This window comes from Arachis ipaensis, chromosome B5 (genome assembly GCF_059453495.1).
Source record: "Arachis ipaensis isolate K30076 ecotype BB chromosome B5, ASM5945349v1, whole genome shotgun sequence".
Lineage (NCBI taxonomy): Eukaryota > Viridiplantae > Streptophyta > Magnoliopsida > Fabales > Fabaceae > Arachis > Arachis ipaensis.
The window spans coordinates 110,539,137-110,561,999 of NC_142440.1; positions in this window are offsets into that span (position 1 = coordinate 110,539,137).

Consider the following 22,863-nt stretch of genomic DNA (forward strand, 5'->3'; position numbering starts at 1 on the left):
GCCCCAGCACACACCAAGTGGGCCCCAGAAGTGGATTTCTGCACTATCTATCTTAGTTTACTCATTTTCTGTAAACCTAGGTTACTAGTTTAGTATTTAAACAACTTTTAGAGATTTATTTTGTATCTCATGACATTTTAGATCTGAACTTTGTACTCTTTGACGGCATGATTCTCTAAACTCCATTGTTGGGGTGAGGAGCTCTACTGTGTCTCGATGAATTAATGTAATTATTCCTGTTTTCTATTCAAACACGCTTATTTCTATCTAAGATGTTCATTCGCACGTCAATATGATGGATGTGATGATCCGTGACACTCATCATCATCCTCAACCTATATACGCATGCCTGACAACCACCTCCGTTCTACCTTCAATTGAATGAATATCTCTTGGATTCCTTAATCAGAATCTTCGTGGTATAAGCTAGAATCCATTGGCAGCATTCTTGAGAATCCGAAAAGTCTAAACCTTGTCTGTGGTATTCCGAGTAGGATTCAGGGATTGAATGACTGTGACGAGCTTCAAACTCACAAGGGCTGGGCGTAGTGATAGACGCAAAAGGATCAATGGATCCTATTCCATCATGAGTGGGAACCGCCAGATGATTAGCCGTGCGGTGACAGCGCACCTGGACCTTTTTCACTGAGAAGATGGATGGTAGCCATTGACAACGGTAATCCACCAACACACAGCTTGCCATAGGAGGAACCTTGCGTGCGTGAAGAAGAAGACAGGGAGAAAGCAGAGATTCAAAAGACAAAGCATCTCCAAAACTTCAACATATTCTCCATTACTGCAGAACAAGTATTTAATCCATGCTCTTTTATTCTTCGCAATTCATACTGATAATTATAATTGATTTCCTGACTAAGATTTACAAGATAACCATAGATTGCTTCAAACCAACAATCTCTGTGGGATCGACCCTTACTCACATAAGGTATTACTTGGACGACCCAGTGCACTTGCTGGTTAGTGGTACGAGTTGTGAAAAGTGTGATTCACAATTCGTGCACCAAGTAGCAGTATCCAACGTATAAGCCTTGGTTTCGACTTCTTTTTAGCTAATAAATACTTTAGAGCTGCGTGGTCTGAGTACACTACTACTTTAGCACCAAGTAAATAGGCTCGGAATTTATCCAAAGCAAAAACAATAGCAAGAAGCTCTTTCTCAGAAGTAGTGTAATTAGACTGAGCAGTGTCTAAAGTCTTAGACGCATAAGCAATTACAAAAGGATCCTTACCTTCACGCTGAGCTAGCGCTACTCCTACTGCATGGTTGGAAGCATCGCACATGATTTTAAATGGTTGGAAGCTCTCACAATTGGAGCTTGAGTCAGGGCGGTCTTCAGCTTATCAAACGCTTGTTTGCAATCCTCACTGAACTCAAACTCAATATCTTTCTACAGTAGTCTGGATAAGGGTAGTGCTACCTTACTAATGTCCTTAATGAATCTCTGGTAAAAACCTGCATGGCGAAGGAACGAACGGACTTCCCTCACAGAGGAGGGGTAAGGTAAACTAGAAATAACATCCACCTTTGCTGGATCTACAGAAATGCCAGTATTAGACACAACATGTCCCAGTACAATCCCTTGTTTTACCATAAAGTGACATTTTTCAAAATTCAATACAAGGTTTGTACTGACACATCTATCTAATACTCTAGATAAACTATCTAAACAATGGCTAAATGAATCACCATAAACGCTAAAGTCATCCATAAAAACCTCCATACAGTCCTCAATAAGGTCAGAGAAAAGACTCATCATGCACCTTTGGAAAGTAGCTGGTGCATTGTACAAGCCAAAGGGCATTCTCTTATAAGCATAAGTGCCAAAAGGACATGTAAAAGTAGTCTTTTCCTGATCTTCAGGAGCTATATGGATTTGAAAATAGCCTGTATAACCATCTAAAAAGTAATAATGGGATTTACCTGACAGGCGATCAAGCATCTGATCAATGAATGGCAAGGGGTAATGATCCTTGCGAGTGGCTTGGTTGAGACGCCTATAGTCAATGCAAACTCTCCATGAATTCTGCACTCTAGTTGTCAGAAGCTCTCCATGCTCATTTCTTACTGTTGTGATTCCAGACTTCTTGAGCACCACTTGTACTGGACTGACCCATCCGCTATCTGAGATGGGGTAAATGATATCTGCTTCAAGTAGCCTGGTCACTTCTTTCTTGACAACTTCTAAGATGGTGGGATTTAGTCTTCTCTGAGGTTGACAGACGGGCTTTTCTCCCTCTTCTAGGAATATTTTGTGCTCACAAACTTGAGGGCTGATGCCTACTATATCCGCCAGGCTCCATCCAATTGCTTTCTTGTGTTTCCTCAGCACACTGAGTAGCTGTTCTTCTTGTTGGGAAGTGAGTTCCCTTGCAATAATAACTGGAAACTTCTGCTTGTCCTCAAGGTAAGCATACTTGAGGTGTGGAGGGAGGGGCTTTAATTCTAATTTCTGCTCATGGCCAGGCTCTGGATCATCCGGAGCTGGTGATAATGGTGAAGTGCTCTCATTGTCCTCCGAGAATGTCCCCACACTTGGACCTTGTCCTATGTACTTCTCTTCTAATTTCTCCTGGTGAACTTCAGCCACGGTTTCATCTATGATGTCACACTGAGAGATAGAATGATCATCCGAAGGGTGCTTCATAGCTCCATTTAAACTGAATTTCACTATTCTGCCATCTATTTCAAAAGAATAAGTTCCGGAAAATGCGTCCAGCTTGAACTTTGAAGTCTTCAGGAACAGTCTTCAAAGTAGGATTGATGATGGCCTTCCTAAGTCATTAGGGGGCATTTCCAGGATATAGAAGTCAATGGGAAATGTGAGCCCCTTAATGCTCACTAACATATCTTCAGCAATTCCAACAACTGTAATAATGCTTTTATCTGCTAACACAAAACGAGCTGCCAACCTTTTTAAGGGAGGGAGCCTCAAAGTATCATATATAGACAAAGGCATTATACTAACACATGCTCCTAAATCACACATGCAGTCAGAAAATATCACACCACCAATAGTACAATTAACCATACATGGACCTGGATCACTACACTTTTCAGGTATACCTCTCATTAAAGCAGATATAGAACTACCTAAAGGAATAGTTTCTAATTCATTAATTTTGTCTTTATGTATACATAAATCATTTAGAAACTTTGCGTATTTAGGTACCTGCTGAATAACATCAAAAAGGGAACAGTTACCTCAACCTTTTTGAATATTTCTACCATTTTGGGATCAAGTTCCATCTGCTTCCTGGGCTTCCTCGCAATTTGTGGAAATGGAATAGGAAGGGCATTTTCTGCAGCGTCTGCATCCTTTGGTGCTTTTTTCTGTGGTTGAGCTTCTTCTTCTTCAACCATGTCTTGTATGTCCTCTTCCTCTTCAGCATCCTCTACTTCCACCACCTCTTCAGCTGAGGCGTGTTCGGTTGGGATTGGCTCCTCTTGATTCCTCTCTTGTAGTGTGGTTCCAGACCTTAGGGTGATGGCATTGATGCCACCCTTTGGATTGGGTAAGGGTTGAGAAGGAATTCCACTGGAGCTTGCATGTTGAGTGTTTGAAGTATTGGATGATCCCAGCTGAGAGATGAGAGATTGTATAGCGGATGTTAGACCGTTAAGTGAACTTTCCATGTTCATTCGTCCTTGCGCAATGGATTGAATCGCCTCGTCACTCGGAGAGGAATTAGATTGAGTGATCTACGGAACTTGTTGTTGGTTGTGCTGTGCTCCTTGGGATTGCCTCAGGTGAGGTGCTCTGTAAGGCTGGTTCTGGTTCTGCTGCCTGTTATTGTTATTATTCCACCTCTGATTTCCTTGTTTGTCTCTGCCTCCTCTGTTATTGTTGTCCCTCCAACTCTGGTTAGAATTATCTCTCCAACCTTGGTTGGAATTGTCCTGCCATCCATGGTTGTAGCTGCCACCTTGATTGTATCCTTGGTTGGGGTGGTCATAGAAGTTATGAGTGGCTGCCACAGTGTTGTCTTCCTACTGGAGCTGCAGACATTCATCAGTATAATGGCTATAATCAGCACAGATCTCGCACACTCTCTGTGGGACTAATTGTTGGCTCTGCTGCACTTGTTGTTGACTCAACTGCATCTGCTTTAGTAAGTTGGTCATTTCACATATACTCTGAGTCAGAGAAGTAGTCTCCTTGCTAGAAGATACCTCTGCAAGAACTTTTGACCGGCTTTGTTTCTGCCTGTGATTCCGAGTAGATTCAGCTAAGTCGCTGATCAATTGCCATGCCTCATCAGTGGTCTTGTACTTTTTCATAGACCCATTGCTAGCACTTTCCAATGTGGTCTTATCTTGGGGCCTCATGCCCTGTGTGACGTAGCCGAGCAACACTATCTTGTCAATCATATGGTGGGGACATGCTTCCAGAAGATTGTGGAAGCGCTCCCAGTATTCGTAGAGAGTCTCGGATTCGTCCTGAACAATCATGGAAATGTCTTTCCTCAGTTTATCAGTAACTTCAGCTGGAAATAATTTTTCCAAAAATTCTCTTCTAAGCGTATCCCAGTCAGAAACAGTTGCTGCGGGTTGAGTGTAGTACCACTCTCTCGCCTTTCCCTCAAGAGAGAATGAGAAGGCTTTTAACAGAATAGAAGTTTCATCTGCACCATCACGCCTGACAGTAGAACAGGCTGCTTGGAAATCCCTAAAGTGCTTGATAGGCTATTGAGTAGGTAAGCCATGAAACTTAGGCATCAAGTTGAGTAGTGCAATCTTTATTTCAAAATATGTAGCCACCGCTGGGTGATGCGCTTGAAACGGTTGTATTATAAAACCAGGGGCTCTAGCCTCCTGGATAGTAACTCTCGTAGGTGCTGCCATGTCACCTGCACGTAAATCAACCAAATCAGTAGAAAGGGAGCTTGTTTCTTCCTTACGTGACGTTTCAGATTCGCCCTCACGGAGGGCTAACCGACGCCGAGCTTGCCTTATACGTGAAATAGTTCTTTCAATATCAGGATCAAATACTCGCAAGCTTGGATCAGGAAGTGAACGCGTCATTTAATGAAAGAAACATGCAGCTCATAATAGCAAAAATAAAATAAAATGCAAATAAATAAATTCCAATCAATAAGTTAGCACTCTATTGCAACTCCCCGGCAACGGCGCCAAAAATTGACGTGGCGGAAATTGGCGAGTTAATAAATTATTATAAGAGATACATTGCAAGTATAGTTCTTAACCAACAAAAAATCTGTTTATCAATTTAGAAGGGTTGTCACAGAATTAGAATTAAAATACTGGGAGTATGAATCCCAGGTCGTCTCCCAACGAGTTGCAGAGAGACGTGCTATTTTATTAATCAGATGTTTTCTAAAATGGTTTGAGTTGATAAATAGGAAATTAAATCAGAGAATTTATGTAATTTAAATAAAAACCTTAACTGGGAGTAAATTAGTCGGAAGTCCTATCCTTGTTGGAGTTCTCCCAAGATCAATTGATAATTGAAGGTTGTTCTGCTCAGTTATCCCTTACCAGATAAAGGAAAGTCAAGCAAGTTAGAGGTCAGTTTCTATTCACAAGTTCTAATCCTCTCCCTTGGGAAGGACTAGTGTCAGTGACTAGAGGGCGACCCAACGATAAACCCAATTATAATTTTACTCTTGAGCATTCCAACTCAAGGTCCTCCTTTCAATCAACTCCAAATCAAGTTATGGAACTACTCGCTCATTATGAATGTAAACTTCACAAAATAAGAAAGGAAAGTAAAGAAAGACATGATAAATAATAATAATCAAAGAGACCAATTAAAAATAAAGATAGTTCTTGTATTAATAAATTCTAAAAATAATCCAATAGTAACTCTGAATAAATCAAGGATATGAAAGAGTAAGTGACAAGTAAGGAAACAAACTAGAATGATGAAGTCTTGACGGAGGTAATAACTCTTCTCTATATCCTGATCCACAAAGCAATAAAAATCAAAATCCTAAGAACTATGAATGTGTAGAGAGAAAACCTAGAGGAGGAGTAAAAATCAGATCTAAAACTAGAATTATGCGGAATGAATGTCATCCTCTGGTCTCTGCATGTTTCCTGGCTCTAATATGCTTTTCTGGGCCAAAAACTGGGTCAAAACAAGGCCCAAAATTGCCCCCAGCGAATTCTGCAGATTCCGCAGATCGCGCACGTCAAGCGATCGCGTCATCCATGCCTTCGCGTCATCCAGTATTTTGCCTTGCCACGCATTCACGTCGTCCATGCATTCGCGTCACTTGTGCAGTTTCCAATTCATGCGTTTGCGTCATGCACGCAAGCGCGTCACTGTATTTTCCTCTGTTTCGCGCAGTTGCGTGAGTCATGCGTCCGCGTCACTTCTCGCTGGTCATCTCCTTAACTTCTTGTGTTCCTTCCATTTTTGCAAGCCTCCTTTCCAATCTCCAAGTCATTCATGCCCTATAAAGCTTGAAACACTTAACACACGGATCACGGCATCGAATGAAATAAAGGAGAATTAAAATACATAATTAAAAGTCTCTAGGAAGTAAGTTTTCAACCATGGAGTAATTTTGGGAAGGAATTGTAAATACATGCTAATTTAATGAATAAGTGGGTAAAGATTTGATAAAACCACACAATTAAACACAATATAAACCATAAAATAATGGTTTATCAATCCCATCCGAGCATCTCTTAAAGAGATATGGTTCATCCTACAAGTAGTACTTTACATCATGCATGAGTTTTCGAGCTTGCTGACTATTGTACTCTTTAGGAATGAATCTTATAGCTTTGTAATTTGCAATGTCTGTAAACTATGGTGCTGTCCGAATGAAAAAGAGCTGCTCATCTGGAAAGGTTTCGAATATGTCATTGGAGGAAAGAGAATCCCCTGCTACTGGTTCAATCCGAGATAAGTGGTCAGCCACTTGATTTTCTGTCCGCTTTCTGTCTCTAATTTCTATATCAAACTCTTGTAGGAGTAACACTCATCTTATAAGTCTGGGCTTAGAATCTTGCTTGGTAAGGAGATATTTTAGAGTAGTGATAAGCGGATATTTTATACGCTTTTTGGCATCATTTTCATATGGTTTTTAGCATGTTTGTTTAAGTTTTTATAGGTTTTAGTATAAAATTCACATTTTTTATTCTACTTTGATTTTTTGTGTTTTTGTACAATTTCAGGTATTTTCTGGCTGAATTGAGGAGCTGGAGCAAAAGTCTGATTCAGAGACAGAGAAAGCACTGCAGATGCTGTTCGGATCTGACATCCTTGCACTCGAAAGAGCTTTTGTAGAGCTACAAAAGTCAAAATGAAGCGTTCTCAATGGCTACAGAAAGCTGACGTCTAGAGCTTTCCTGCAATATATAATAGTCTATACTTTGCTTCACATTAGAAGGCTCAAAACTAGCATCCAACACCAGCCTTCTGCCCAATTCTAGGCGTCCAATGCACAAGGAGAAGAGACCAGCGTCCAAATGCCCAAATAGGACAATCTAGCCAGCATTTAATGCCCTAGAGGCCTCCTAGCACGTGGATCTCATCAAAACTCAGCCCAAGGATTTTAGCACTAAAAGACTATTTTACCCTTACCAGTCATTAGTTTAGTATTTAAAGTAGAAGATCAACCTTGTTTAGGATCTGCTTCCACCTTTTGACACTTTACACGTTTTTATCATTGTATTTTCTATCCGTATGAGTTTCTAAACCTTCTAGGTTGAGGGGAGGAGCCCCGTTGAGTTTTATGGATTAATAAAAGTACTACTGTTCTTTCTCAACTGGGGTGTGATTCTCTATTCTAAGATGTATCTTCGTTCTTTATCAATATAAATGTATTGAACTTGCCTAAGGTTATCACATTCTACTTGTGTTTAGAGTGAGTCTTTCATCGGATAATGATGAACCACCAGCTTGATTATACATCTCTTAGATGGCTAATCCACGACTTCGTTTGGGACTTCTCAAGACACCAGTTCAGCCGAAGTGTGGGGAGATTAGGGTCTCTGTGGTAGAGGCTAAAACCCAAAGGCACAGCATTCTCTGATCGGGAAGATCTGACCTTGTCTGTGGTATTTTGAGTAGGATCATCAAGGAGAATGTACGGCAGGAGCTTCACCCTCAATCAAAATGGATCCACGCTAATCGTGGGGTTCAGATCTGGAGGAGTATTGGCGGCTGCTCAAACCAGCGTCAATCACATGCAGGCTGCCATAGAAGAAATCATTCACAATTGAAGAAGATAGTAATACCAGAGTTAATCCAAAAGGACAAAGCATCTCCAACCCTTAACCACCTTCTTATCATAGTTTACATGACTTCTGAGTTCTAATTATCCTTTTTCTTTTTACGTAATTAAACATATCAACCTAGTTTAGATATCATAAATCCAACAACTCTTCTATCCGCCTGACTAAGATCTGCAAGATGACCATAGTTTGCTTCAAACCACAATCCTCGTGGGATCGACCCTGACTCGCTCAGGTATTACTTGGACAACCTAGTGCACTTGCTGGTTCAGTTGTACGAAGCATAGGGATTCGTGCACCAAGTTTTTGGCACCGTTACCGGGAATTGTTCGAGTTTGGACAACTGACGGATTATCTTGTTCCCTAGATCAGGTATTGTCTCTAATTTTGTTAGAGTCTTTTATTTTATTTTTCTATTTTCGAAAAATCAAAACCCTTTTCAAAAAAAAATTTTTCTTTTCTTTGTTTAATCTAAGTTTTTTGTTTGAGTCTTTTGTTTGTTTTCTTGGTTGAATTTTCAAATTTTTTGAGTCTTTCTTTCAAAAAAATTTCAAAAATAGTTTCTTTTGTTAAATCTTGTGTCAATCTTTAAGTTTGGTGTCTTTGACGAACAGATTTTTGCTAGTAAAGAATTTCACAAATAAGTTCCCGTTGCAAGTATAGTTTCTAAACCAACAAAGAATCCTTTCGTACAAAAAATTGTTTGTCACTAAGGCAAACCTAATAAAATTAATAACCGAAATATTCAAACATCGAGTTGTCTCTCAAGGAATTGCAGGGAGGTGTATTTATTATTGGTTATGGAAGATTATCTTTTTGGGGTTTTTGAAATAAGGAACACGAAAAAGTAAATTGCAAGAATTAAATTAATAACTAATAAAGCTCTTAGCAAGGTATGAGAACTGGACGTCCTATCGTAGTTATCCTTATCAATTGTGATGAGAATTGTTCATTACTCCCACTTTGTTAACCCTTACTAAATAAAGAAAAGTCAAGTGGACTAATTAATTTGATTCCTCAAGTCCTAGTCAACTCCTAAAAAAAGACTAGCTTTAGAGGGATCCAAATCAATCAGCGAATTCTAATTATCAATCAACAAAGGAGTTTGATAACTCAAGAGTCTCCAATTAATCAATTCAAGCTAAGAATGTAAAAAGCTAAATTAAAATCATAAATCTGAAATACCTCAAATTGCATTAATATAGAAAATCAAGTCTAACATTGAGTTCATAAACCAAATTGGAAAAATAAATAAACTAGAGTGCTAGAATAAATAAAAGTAGATGAGAAATTAAATTAAAGGAACATTGAACCTGGATTTGAGAAGAAATTGAAAGAAGAAATCCTAAATCCTAAAACCTAGAGAGAGGAGAGAGCCTCTCTCTCTAGAAACTACATCTAAAACTTAAATTGTGAATAATGAGAAGTCTTGTTTGATTCCTCCACTCTGCAGCCTCTAATCTGTGTTTTCTGGGCCAAAAACTTGGTCAAAAACAGCCCAGAAATTGCCCCCAGCGATTTCTGCAGTGGCAGTATGTCGCGCATGTCGCGCATACGCGCCAGGTGCACGTGCGCGTCACCTAGCTGCATGGCCACTATGGCAAATTATATATCATTTTGAAGCTCCGGATGTTAGCTTTCCAACGCAACTAGAACCGCCTCAATTGGACCTCTGTAGCTTAAGTTATAATTGATTGAATGCAAAGAGGTCAGGGCTGACAACTTTGCAGTTCCTTCAATTTCTTGTATTCCTTCCACTTTTGCATGCTTCCTTTCCATCCTCTAAGCCATTCCTACCCTGTAATCTCTGAAAACACTTAACACACATATCATGGCATCGAATGGTAATAAGAGAGGATTAAAATTAGCTAAATTATGACCAAAGAAACATGTTTTCAATCATAGCACAAAATCAGGAAGGAAAATGTAAAACATGCAATTTACATGAATAAGTGTGAGAATAGTGGATAAAATCCACTCAATTAAGCACAAGATGTACCACGAAATAGTGGTGCATCAGTCTTCTTGTGTCTTTTCTTTAATTTTTTGAAAATTTTCTCTTTGGTTTTCAAAATTTTTAAATTTGGTGTCTTTTGCATGTTCTTGTGTTCTTTGAATTTTTTGAGTTTTGTTCTTGGTGTTCTTCTTGATCTTCAAAGTGTTCTTGTTTTTCTTTTGTTTTGATCTTAAAATTTTTAAGTTTGGTGTCTCTTTGTTGTTTTTCTCTTTCCTCATTAAATTAAAAAATCAAACAAAATTTCTTTTCTATCTTTATTTTAATTAAATTTTTGAAAATTACATTGAAAATTCATATTTTAATTTTAAATTTTTATCCTATCTTATCTTAGTTTTCAATTTTCAAAATCAAATCTTTTCAAAAATCTTATCCTTTTCAAAATCTTATCTTATCTTTTTATCTTTCTTTAAAATTGAAAAATTTAAAATTCAAAATTCAAAAATCTTATCTTATCTTATTTTAAATTTTAAAATCAAACCTTTTCAAAAATCATATCTTTTTCAAATCTTTATCTTATCTTGTTAACTTTTTCAAAATTCAAAATTTAAAATTTCAAATTCAAATTTCAAATTTTAAATTCAAATATTTTCTAATCTTCTATCTTATCCTGTTTTAAAAACTTTTCTAATTAGTTACTTATCTTCTCTCTTTTCTTCTTCAAAACTTCCTAACTAATTCTTCTCTCTCCTAATTTTCGAAAATCCTTCCTCTATTTCTCTCTCTTCTTTTTCGAAATTCATAATTAAAATTTCAATTCCTTTTAATTAATTAACCTTTATTTTTGAATTACATAAATAAATAAAACAAAAGCAAAAACATTTTAATTCTTGTTTATCTTTTCTACTTCTAATTCTTCTCCTTTCTACTTCTATTATTTGAATTTTTCTTCTCCTTCTTCTATCTTCATTCTTCTTCCTCTTCTTTTTTCACATCTCACAGGGAGTCTTCTGTTCTTGAACATAGAGCTCCTATTCTGTTCTATCCTTGGTTTCTTCTTTTCTTGTTTATGACTAGGAACAGGGATAAAGAACCTCTCTTTAATCTTGATCCTGAACTTGAAAGGACTTTAAGGAGGAGCTTACAACAAATTAAAGCACAACACTCCGGAAAAAACCTTTTAGAAAATTTTGAACAAGAAGCTGAAGACATAGCCAAACAAGAAGGAGAGGCAAGAAAGGTTCTTGGTGACTTCACCATGCCTACTTCTGACTTTTATGGCAGAAGTATCTCACTACCTACCATTGGAGCTAACAACTTTGAGCTTAAGCCTCAGTTAGTCTCTCTTCTACAACAGAATTGCAAGTTCCATGGACTTTCAATGGAAGATCCACATCAGTTTTTAGCTGAATTCTTACAAATCTAAGACACTATTAAGACCAATGGAGTGAATCCTGAGGTCTACAAACTTATGCTCTTTCCCTTATGCTATAAGAGACAAAGCTAAGATATGGTTAGATTCTCAACTAAAAGAGAGCCTAGACTCTTGAGAAAAGCTGGTCAATGCTTTCCTGGCTAAATTCTTTCCCACCTCAAAGGATGAGCAAAATCAGAGTGGAAGTTCAAACCTTCAGACAAAGAGAAGGTGAATCCCTCTATGAAGCTTGGGAAAGATACAAGCAACTGATCTAGAGGTGTCCTCCTAACATGCTCTCAGTATAGTCTATCATAGGAGTTTTCTATGATGGTTTGTCTGAGATGTCCAAAATATCATTGGACAGCTCTGCAGGTGGATCACTCTACTTGAAGAAAATACCTGCAGAAGTAAGAGAACTCATTGAAATGGTTGCAAACAACCAGTTTATATACACTTCTGAAAGAAATCCTGTGAACAATGGGGTCTCTCAGAAGAAAGGAGTTCTTGAAGTTGATACTCTAAATGCCATATTGACTCAGAATAAGATCTTGACACAAGAGGTCAATATGATCACTCAACATTTGACTGGAATGCAAGCTGCAGCTGGTAGTACTCAGGAAGCTTCTTCTAAAGTAGAAGCTTATGATCCTGATCAACCTACCATGGAGGACGTAAATTACATGGAAGAACCCTATGAAAACACCTACAACCCTTCATGGAGGAATCATCTTAACCTTTCATGAAAGGATCAACAGAAGTCTCAGCAAGGCTTCAATAACAATCAAGGTGGAAGGAACCAGAATAGGTTCAACAATAGACCACCATTCCCATGCTCTCAAGGGAATATGGTGACTCCTAAGCAGAGCCTTTATGACTTAGTTACTATAGTCTCCAACCTCTCTAGGACCACTCATAGTTTCATAACTGAAACAAGGTCCTCCATCAGAAATTTGGAGGTAAAAGTTGGTCAACTGAGCAAGAGGATCCCTGAGACTCCTCCTGACACTCTTCCTAGTAACACTGAGGTAAACCCAAGAGAAGAGTGCAAGGCCATCACCACTGAGGCAAAGGCTAAATCTGGAGAGACTGAGAAGCCATTGAATGCCAGTGAGGAAGATCTTACTGGGCGTTCAATGCCCAATCTAGCTAAGAGCCTGGCGCTGAACACCAGTGAGGAAGCCCTCACTGGGTGTTCAACACCTATCCCGGTAGTGGACCTGGCATTGAACGCCTATCATGGAACAATGGCTGGGCGTTCAATGCCCAAACAAGCAAGAACTCTGGCGTTGAACGCCATTAAGGAAGCCCTCACTGGGAGTTCAACACCCCAACAGGCAGGGAAGCTGGCGTTGAACACCAGCCAGGACATCCCTGCTGGGCGTTCAATGCCCAAAATGGTAAGGGAACTGGTGTTTAATGCCAGTAAGCATATACAGCATGGGTGTTCAACGCCCAAAGAGCCATCAGAGCTGCTGTTGAACGCCAATAAAGGCACACCCTCTGCGTGCTTGGTGTACGAAATTGTGATCTCCAGGCTCGAACAAATCCTGGTAATGGCTCCAAAGCTTGGTGCTCTGATCTTAATTCATGATTGTCACAACTTCGATACAACTAACCAGCAAGTGCACTGGGTCGTCCAAGTAATACCTTACGTGAGTAAGGGTCGAATCCCACGGAGATTGTTGGTATGAAGCAAGCTATGGTCACCTTGTAAATCTCAGTCAGGCGGATTTAAACATGATACTTGATTAGATTAAAATAAACAATAAAAGGGATAGAGATACTTATGTAAATCATTGGTAGGAATTTCAGATAAGCGAGTGGAGATGCTTTTCGTTCCTCTGAACCTCTGCTTTCCTGCTATCTTCATCCAATCAGTCTTACTCCTTTCCATGGCTGGCTTTATGTGATACATCACCACTGTCAATGGCTACTTTCGGTCATCTCTCGGGAAAATGATCCAATGCCCTGTCACGGCACGGCTAATCGTCTGGAGGCATCACCCTTGTCAATGGCTTCATCTTATCCTCTCAGTGAATAATATGCTCACGCACCCTGTCACGGCACTGCTATTCATCTGTCAGTTCTCGATCATGCTGGAATAGGATTTACTATCCTTTTGCGTCTGTCACTAACGCCCTGCAATCGCGAGTTAGGAGCTCGTCACAGTCATTCAATCATTGAATCCTACTCGGAATACCACAGACAAGGTTTAGACCTTCCGGATTCTCTTGAATGCCGCCATCATTCTAGCTTACGCCACGAAGATTCTGGTTAGGAGATCTAAGAGATATTCATTCTAGCTTATTTCATGTAGAACAGAAGTGTTTGTCAGGCACGCGTTCATAAGGGAGAAGGATGATGAGCGTCACACATAATCATCACCTTCATCACGTTCTTGGGTGCGAATGGATATCTTAGAAGCGAAATAAGAAGAATTGAATAGAAAACAGTAGTACTTTGCATTAATCTTTGAGGAACAGTAGAGCTCCACACCTTAATCTATGGAGTGTAGAAACTCTACCGTATGAAAATACATAAGTGAAGGTCCAGGCATGGCCGTGTGGCCAGCCCCTATGGTCTAAGAACAATGCGTTCCAAGATGTCAAATACAATAGTAAGAGGTCCTATTTATAATAAACTAGTCACTAGGGTTTACATGAGTAAGTAATTGATGCATAAATCCACTTCCGGGGCCCACTTGGTGGGTGTTTGGACTGAGCTTAAGTGTAGCACGTGCAGAGGCCATTTGTGGAGTTGAACGCCAGTTTCTGTGCCAGTTTGGGCGTTCAACTCTGGTTTTGGATCCTTTTCTGGCGCTGGACGCCAGATTTGGGCAGAAGGCTGGCGTTGAACGCCAGTTTAAGTCGTCAATTCTTGGCCAAAGTATGTACTATTATATATTGCTGGAAAGCCCTGGATGTCTACTTTCCAACGCAATTGGAAGCGCGCCATTTCGAGTTCTGTAGCTCCAGAAAATCCACTTTGAGTGCAGGGAGGTCAGAATCCAACAACATCAGCAGTCCTTTTTCAACCTCTGAATCTGATTTTTGCTCAAGTCCCTCAATTTCAGCCAGAAAATACCTGAAATCACAGAAAAACACACAAACTCATAGTAAAGTCCAGAAATGTGAATTTAACATAAAAACTAATGAAAACATCCCTAAAAGTAACTAGATCCTACTAAAAACATACTAAAAACAATGTCAAAAAGCGTATAAATTATCCGCTCATCACAACACCAAACTTAAATTGTTGCTTGTCCCCAAGCAACTGAAAATCAAAATAGGATAAAAAGAAGAGAATATACTATAAATTCCAAACTATCAATGAAACAGAGCTTCAATCATATGAGCGGGACTTATAGCTTTTTGCCTCTTGAATAGTTTTGGCATCTCACTTTATCCATTGAGGTTCAGAATGATTGGCATCTATAGGAATTTCAGATTTCGAATAGTGTTATTGACTCTCCTAGTTCAGTATGATGATTCTTGAACACAGCTTCTTTATGAGTCTTGGCCGTGGCCCTAAGCACTTTGTTTTCCAGTATTACCACCGGATACATAAATGCCACAGACACATAATTGGGTGAACCTTTTCAGATTGTGACTCAGCTTTGCTAAAGTCCCCAATTAGAGGTGTCCAAGGTTCTTAAGCACACTCTTTTTTTTGCTTTGGACCTTGACTTTAACCGCTCAGTCTCAAGTTTTCACTTGACACCTACACACCACAAGCACATGGTTAGGGACAGCTTGGTTTAGCCGCTTAGACCAGGATTTTATTCCTTTAGGCCCTCCTATCCACTGATGCTCAAAGCCTTGGGATCCTTTTTATTTGCCCTTGCCTTTTGGTTTTAAGGGTTATTGGCTTTTTCTGCTTGCTTTTTCTTTTTCTTTCTATTTTTTCTATTTTTTTTTCGCCCCTTTTTTTTTTCTGCAAGCTTTGTTCTTTGCTGCTTTTTCTTGCTTCAAGAATCATTTTTATGATTTTTCAGATTATCAAATAACGTGTCTCCTAGTCATCATTCTTTCAAGAGCCAACATATTTAACATTCTTAAACAACAACTTCAAAAGACATATGCACTATTCAAGCATACATTCAGAAAACAAGAAGCATTGTCACCACATCAATATAATTAAACTAAGTTCAAGGATAAATTTGAAACTCATGTACTTCTTGTTCTTTTGAATTAAAACAGTTTTTATTTAAGAGAGGTGATGGATTCATAGGACATTCATAACTTTAAGACAAAGTTACTAACTACTAATGATCATGTAATGAAGACACAAACATGGATAAGCACATAACATATAAAACGAAAAAAACAGAGAAAGTAAGAACAAGGAATGAGTCCACCTTAGTGATGTCCTTGAGCTCTTCTATGTCTCTTCCTTGTCTTTGCTGCTCCTCCTTCATTGCTTTTAGATCTTCTCTGATTTCATGAAGGATGATGGAGTGCTCCTGATGTTCCACCCTTAGTTGCTTCCAATAATTGTGTGGAAGAAAATGAATCCCCTGAGGTATCTCAGGGATCTCTTGATTTGCAGTCAAATGTTCTACCACTGAGCTATAGACCCTTGATGGAAGCTTTTGTCTTCCCTTTCCTCTTTCTAGAGGTTTCTCTGGCCTTAGGTGCCATCAATGGTTATGGAAAAAACAAAAAAGCTATGCTTTTACCACACCAAACTTAGAATGTTGCTCGCCCTCGAGCAAAAGAAGAAAGAATAGAAGAATAAGAAGAAGATATGGAGGAGATGGATGGGAGTGTGTATTCGGCCATATGGGTGGGATTGGATGGGAGAGAGATATTGAATTTTTGAAGGTAGTGGGTGTATGGATGTGAGTGGTAAATGGAAAGTAGAAGGGATGATCATGAATGGGAAGAGAGATGATGAGGTAGGTGGGGATCCTGTGGGGTCCACAGATCCCTGCACCAATTTAGGCATGTAAAATGCCCTTGCACACAACTCTGGGCGTTCAGCGCCAGGTTGGTGCCCATTTTGGGCGTTCAACGCCCCTTTGCTGCCATTTCTGGCGTTGAACGCCAGAACCATGCTTGTTCTGGGCGTTCAGCGCCAGGATGCTCCCATTCTGGGCGTTCAGCGCCAGAACTATGCTCTGTTCTGGCGTTTGAACGCCAGACAGATGCTCCTCCAGGGTGTGATTTTTCTTCTGCTGTTTTTGATTCCGTTTTTGATTTTTTTGTTTATTTTGTGACTCCACATGATCATGAACCTAAGAAAACATGAAAAACAATAAAAATAAGAATTAGATAAACATTGGGTTGCCTCCCAATAAGCGCTTCTTTAATGTCAATAGCTTGACAGTGGGCTCTCATGGAGCCTCACAGATGTGCAGAGCTTTGTTGAGACTCTCCAACACCAAACTTAGAGTTTGGATATGGGAGTTCAACACCAAACTTAGAGTTTGACTATGGGGGCTCTGGTTGACTCTGCTTTGAGAGAAGCTTTTCAAGCTTCCTCTCCATGGTTGAAGAGGGAGATCATTGAGTTTTGAATACAAGGGAGTTCTCATTCCATTGAAGGACTATTTCACCTCTGTCAACATCAATCACAGCCCTTGCTGTGGCCAGGAAAGGTCTTCCTAGGATGATGGATTGATCCTCTTCCTTTCCAGTATCCAGGACTATGAAATCAGTAGGTATGTAAAGGCCCTCAACCTTTACTAATACATCTTCTACTTGTCCATAAGCCTGTCTTCTTGAGCTGTCTGCCATCTCTAGTGAGATCTTAGCAGATTGCACCCCATAGATTCCCAGTTTCTCTATTACAGAGAGGGGCATGAGGTTTATTCCTGAACCAAGGTCACACAGAGCCTTAAAGATCATGGTGCCTATGGTACAGGGTATTATGAACTTTCCAGGATCCTGTCTCTTCTGAGGCAATGTCAGTTGATCCAGATCACTTAGTTCATTGATGAACAAGGGAGGTTCAACTTCCCAAGCATCAATGCCAAACAATTTGGCATTCAGCTTCATGATTGCACCAAGAAACTTGGCAGTTTGCTCTTCAGTGACATCCTCATTCTCTTCAGAAGGGGAATACTCATCAGAGCTCATGAAGGGCATAAGGAGGTTCAATGGAATCTCTATGGTCTCTAGATGAGCCTCAGAGTCCTTTGGTTCCCCAGAGGGACGCTCCTTATTGATCACTGGACGTCCCAGGAGGTCTTCCTCCTTGGGATTCACGTCCTCTCCTCTCCTCAGAGGTTCGGCCATGGCGCTTATGTCAATGGCCTTGCACTCTCCTTTTGGGTTCTCTTCTGTATTGCTTGGGAGAGTACTAGGAGGGATTTCAGTGATCCTTTTACTCAGCTGGCCCACTTGTGCTTCCAGATTTCTAATGGAAGACCTTGTTTCATTCATGAAACTTACAGTGGCCTTAGATAGATCAGAGACTAGATTTGCTAAATTAGAAGCATTTTGTTCAGAGTTCTCTGTCTGTTGCTGAGTTGATGATGGAAAAGGCTTGCTATTGCTAAACCTGTTTCTTCCACCATTATTAAAGCCTTGTTGGGGCTTTTGATCCTTCCATGAGAAATTTGGATGATTTCTCCATGTTGAGTTATAGGTGTTTCCATAAGGTTCACCTAAGTAATTTACCTCTGCTATTGCAGGGTTCTCAGGATCATAGGCTTCTTCTTCAGAAGATGCCTCTTGAGTACTGTTGGATGCAGCTTGCATTCCATGCAGACTCTGAGAAATCATATTGACTTGCTGAGTCAATATTTTATTCTGAGCCAATATGGCATTCAGAGTATCAACTTCAAGAACTCCCTTCTTCATAGGCGTCCCATTGCTTACAGGATTCCTTTCAGAAGTGTACATGAACTGGTTATTAGCAACCATGTCAATGAGTTCTTGAGCTTCTGTAGGCGTTTTCTTTAGGTGAATGGATCCACCTGTAGAAGTGTCCAGTGACATCTTTGATAGCTCAGATAAACCATCATAGAATATATCCAGGATAGTCCATTCTGAAAGCATGTCAGAAGGACACTTTTTGGTCAACTGTTTGTATCTTTCCCAAGCTTCATAGAGAGATTCACCTTCTTTTTGTCTGAAGGTTTGAACATCAGCTCTTAGCTTGCTCAGCTTTTGAAGAGGAAAGTACTTGGCTAAGAAAGCCGTGACCAGCTTATCCCAAGAGTTCAGGCTGTCTTTGGGTTGAGAATCCAACCATAATCTAGCTCTGTCTCTTACAGCAAAAGGGAAAAGCATGAGCCTGTAGACTTCAGGATCTACTCCATTAGTCTTAACAGTATCACATATCTGCAAGAATTCAGTTAAGAACTGAAAAGGATCTTCAGATGGAAGTCCATGAAACTTGCAGTTCTGCTGCATCAGAGAAACTAATTGAGGTTTCAGCTCAAAGTTGTTTGCTCCAATGGCAGGAATGGAGATGCTTCTTCCATGTAAATTGGAATTAGGTGCAGTGAAGTCACCAAGCATCTTCCTTACATTATTATTATTTTCGGCTGCCATCTCCTCTGCCTGTTCGAAAATTTCTGAAAGGTTATCTCTGGATTGTTGTATTTTAGCTTCTCTTAATTTTCTCTTCAGAGTCCTTTCAGGTTCTAGATCTGCTTCCACAAGAATGTTCTTATCCTTGCTCCTGCTCATATGACAAGGAAGAATGGACAGAAAAATGATAATAATAATAGAGATCCTTTATACCACAGTATAGGGATCTCTTTGTGAGTGGAAGAAAAGGGGGAGACAAAGAATGTAATATAATGGAAGGAACACAACTGTGAGGATGGAAGAGAGATGAAATGAGATGTTAGGATATGAATGAATAAATAGAATGAGATGGGGGAGGAATAATTTTCGAAAATTATTTTGAAAAAGGGTTAGTGATTTTTAAAAATTGGTTTTTGAAAATTGTTAGTATATTTTTTTTCGAAATTTTTTTTAAATAAAAATAAAAATAAAAATAATTAGTAAATAAAAAAGAAATTTTTGAAAAAGGGGGAGGTATTTTCGAAAATTAGAAAGGGAGAATTAGTTAGGTGGTTTTGAAAAAGTTAAGAAACAAACAAAGAGTTAGTTAGTTAGTTGAAACAAATTTTGAGAAGATAAGAAGTTAGGAAGTTAGAAAAGATATTTTGAAAAGATATTTTTGAAAAAGATAAGATAAGAAGATATTTTTGAAAAGATATGATAGAAGTTAGTTTTTGAAAAAGATTTGAATTTTTAAAATCTCAATTAATGACTTGATTCATAAGAAATCACAAGATATGATTCTAGAACTTAAAGTTTGAATCTTTCTTAACAAGCAAGTAACAAACTTCAAATTTTTGAATCAAAACATTAATTGTTATTGTTATTTTCGAAAATATGGTATAAAAATAAGAAAAAGATTTTTGAAAAATATTTTTGGAATTTTCGAAAATAACTAAGAATTTTGAAAAAGATTTGATTTTTGAAAAAGATTTTGAAAAAGATAAGATTTTCAAATTGAAAATTTGATTTGACTCATGAGAAACAATTTGATTTTAAAAATTTTTGAAAAAGTCAATCCAAATTTTCGAATTTAATGAGAGAAAAAGGGAAAGATATTTTTTTTTGATTTTTGAATTTTTATGATGAGAGAGAAAAATACAAAAAAATGCAATGCATGAAATTTTTAGATCAAAACATGTGATGCATGCAAGAATGCTATGAATGTCAAGATGAACACCAAGAACACTATGAAGATCATGATGAACATCATAGACACAATTTTGAAAAAATTTTTTAATGCAAAGAAAACATGCAAGACACCAAACTTAGAATTCTTTAATGCTTAGACACTAAGAATTCAAGAATGCATATGATAAACATGAAAAGACACAAAACAAAAAAATCATCAAGATCAAACAAGAAGACTTACCAAGAACAACTTGAAGATCATGAAGAACACTATGAATGCATGATATTTTCGAAAAATGCTAGATGCATATGCAAGTGACACCAAACTTATGATATGACTCAAGACTCAAACAAGAAACAGAAAATATTTTTGATTTTTATGATTTTCTAATTTTTTTTTTTGGATTTTTTTTTTCGAAAATAGTATGAAAAAGAAAAAATAAGGATTCCAAAATTTTTAATATGAATTCCAGGAATCTTGCCATGTTAGTCTAAAGCTTCAGTCCAGGAATTAGACATGGCTCACTAGCCAGCCAAGCTTTCAATGAAAGCTCCAGTCCAAAACACTAGACATGGCCAATGGCTAGCCAAGCTTTAGTCTTTAACACGAGAGTATATTGATCTTGATAACAAATTGCTGCCTCAGTCCAAATAAATTTAGACATGGCTTTACAGCCATCCAGGCTTCAACATGCTTCATGAAACACTAGAATTCATTCTTAAAAATCTTGAATAAAATTTTTGAAAACATTTTTATATTTTTCGAAAATAAAAGAAATTTTTTTTTTTTGAAAATATTTTTGAAAAAATTTTTGAAAATAAAATAAAAAGAAAATTACCTAATCTGAGCAACAAGATGAACCGTCAGTTGTCCAAACTCAAACAATCCCCGGCAACGGCGCCAAAAACTTGGTGTATGAAATTGTGATCTCCAGGCTCGAACAAATCTTGGTAATGGCTCCAAAGCTTGGTGCTCTGATCTTAATTCATGATTGTCACAACTTCGATACAACTAACCAGCAAGTGCACTGGGTCGTCCAAGTAATACCTTACGTGAGTAAGGGTCGAATCCCACGGAGATTGTTGGTATGAAGCAAGCTATGGTCACCTTGTAAATCTCAGTCAGGCGGATTTAAACATGATACTTGATTAGATTAAAATAAACAATAAAAGGGATAGGGATACTTATGTAAATCATTGGTAGGAATTTCAGATAAGCGAGTGGAGATGCTTTTCGTTCCTCTGAACCTCTGCTTTCCTGCTATCTTCATCCAATCAGTCTTACTCCTTTCCATGGCTGGCTTTATGTGATACATCACCACTGTCAATGGCTACTTTCGGTCATCTCTCGGGAAAATGATCCAATGCCCTGTCACGGCACGGCTAATCGTCTGGAGGCATCACCCTTGTCAATGGCTTCATCTTATCCTCTCAGTGAATAATATGCTCACGCACCCTGTCACGGCACTGCTATTCATCTGTCGGTTCTCGATCATGCTGGAATAGGATTTACTATCCTTTTGCGTCTGTCACTAACGCCCTGCAATCGCGAGTTAGGAGCTCGTCACAGTCATTCAATCATTGAATCCTACTCGGAATACCACAGACAAGGTTTAGACCTTCCGGATTCTCTTGAATGCCGCCATCATTCTAGCTTACGCCACGAAGATTCTGGTTAGGAGATCTAAGAGATATTCATTCTAGCTTATTTCATGTAGAACAGAAGTGTTTGTCAGGCACGCGTTCATAAGGGAGAAGGATGATGAGCGTCACACATAATCATCACCTTCATCACATTCTTGGGTGCGAATGGATATCTTAGAAGCGAAATAAGAAGAATTGAATAGAAAACAGTAGTACTTTGCATTAATCTTTGAGAAACAGTAGAGCTCCACACCTTAATCTATGGAGTGTAGAAACTCTACCGTATGAAAATACATAAGTGAAGGTCCAGGCATGGCCGTGTGGCCAGCCCCTATGGTCTAAGAACAATGCGTTCCAAGATGTCAAATACAATAGTAAGAGGTCCTATTTATAATAAACTAGTCACTAGGGTTTACATGAGTAAGTAATTGATGCATAAATCCACTTCCGGGGCCCACTTGGTGTGTGTTTGGACTGAGCTTAAGTGTAGCACGTGCAGAGGCCATTTGTGGAGTTGAACGCCAGTTTCTGTGCCAGTTTGGGCGTTCAACTCTGGTTTTGGATCCTTTTCTGGCGCTGGACGCCAGATTTGGGCAGAAGGCTGGCGTTGAACGCCAGTTTACGTCGTCAATTCTTGGCCAAAGTATGGACTATTATATATTTCTGGAAAGCCCTGGATGTCTACTTTCCAACGCAATTGGAAGCGCGCCATTTCGAGTTCTGTAGCTCCAGAAAATCCACTTTGAGTGCAGGGAGGTCAGAATCCAACAGCATCAGCAGTCCTTTTTCAACCTCTGAATCTGATTTTTGCTCAAGTCCCTCAATTTCAGCCAGAAAATACCTGAAATCACAGAAAAACACACAAACTCATAGTAAAGTCCAGAAATGTGAATTTAACATAAAAACTAATGAAAACATCCCTAAAAGTAACTAGATCCTACTAAAAACATACTAAAAACAATGTCAAAAA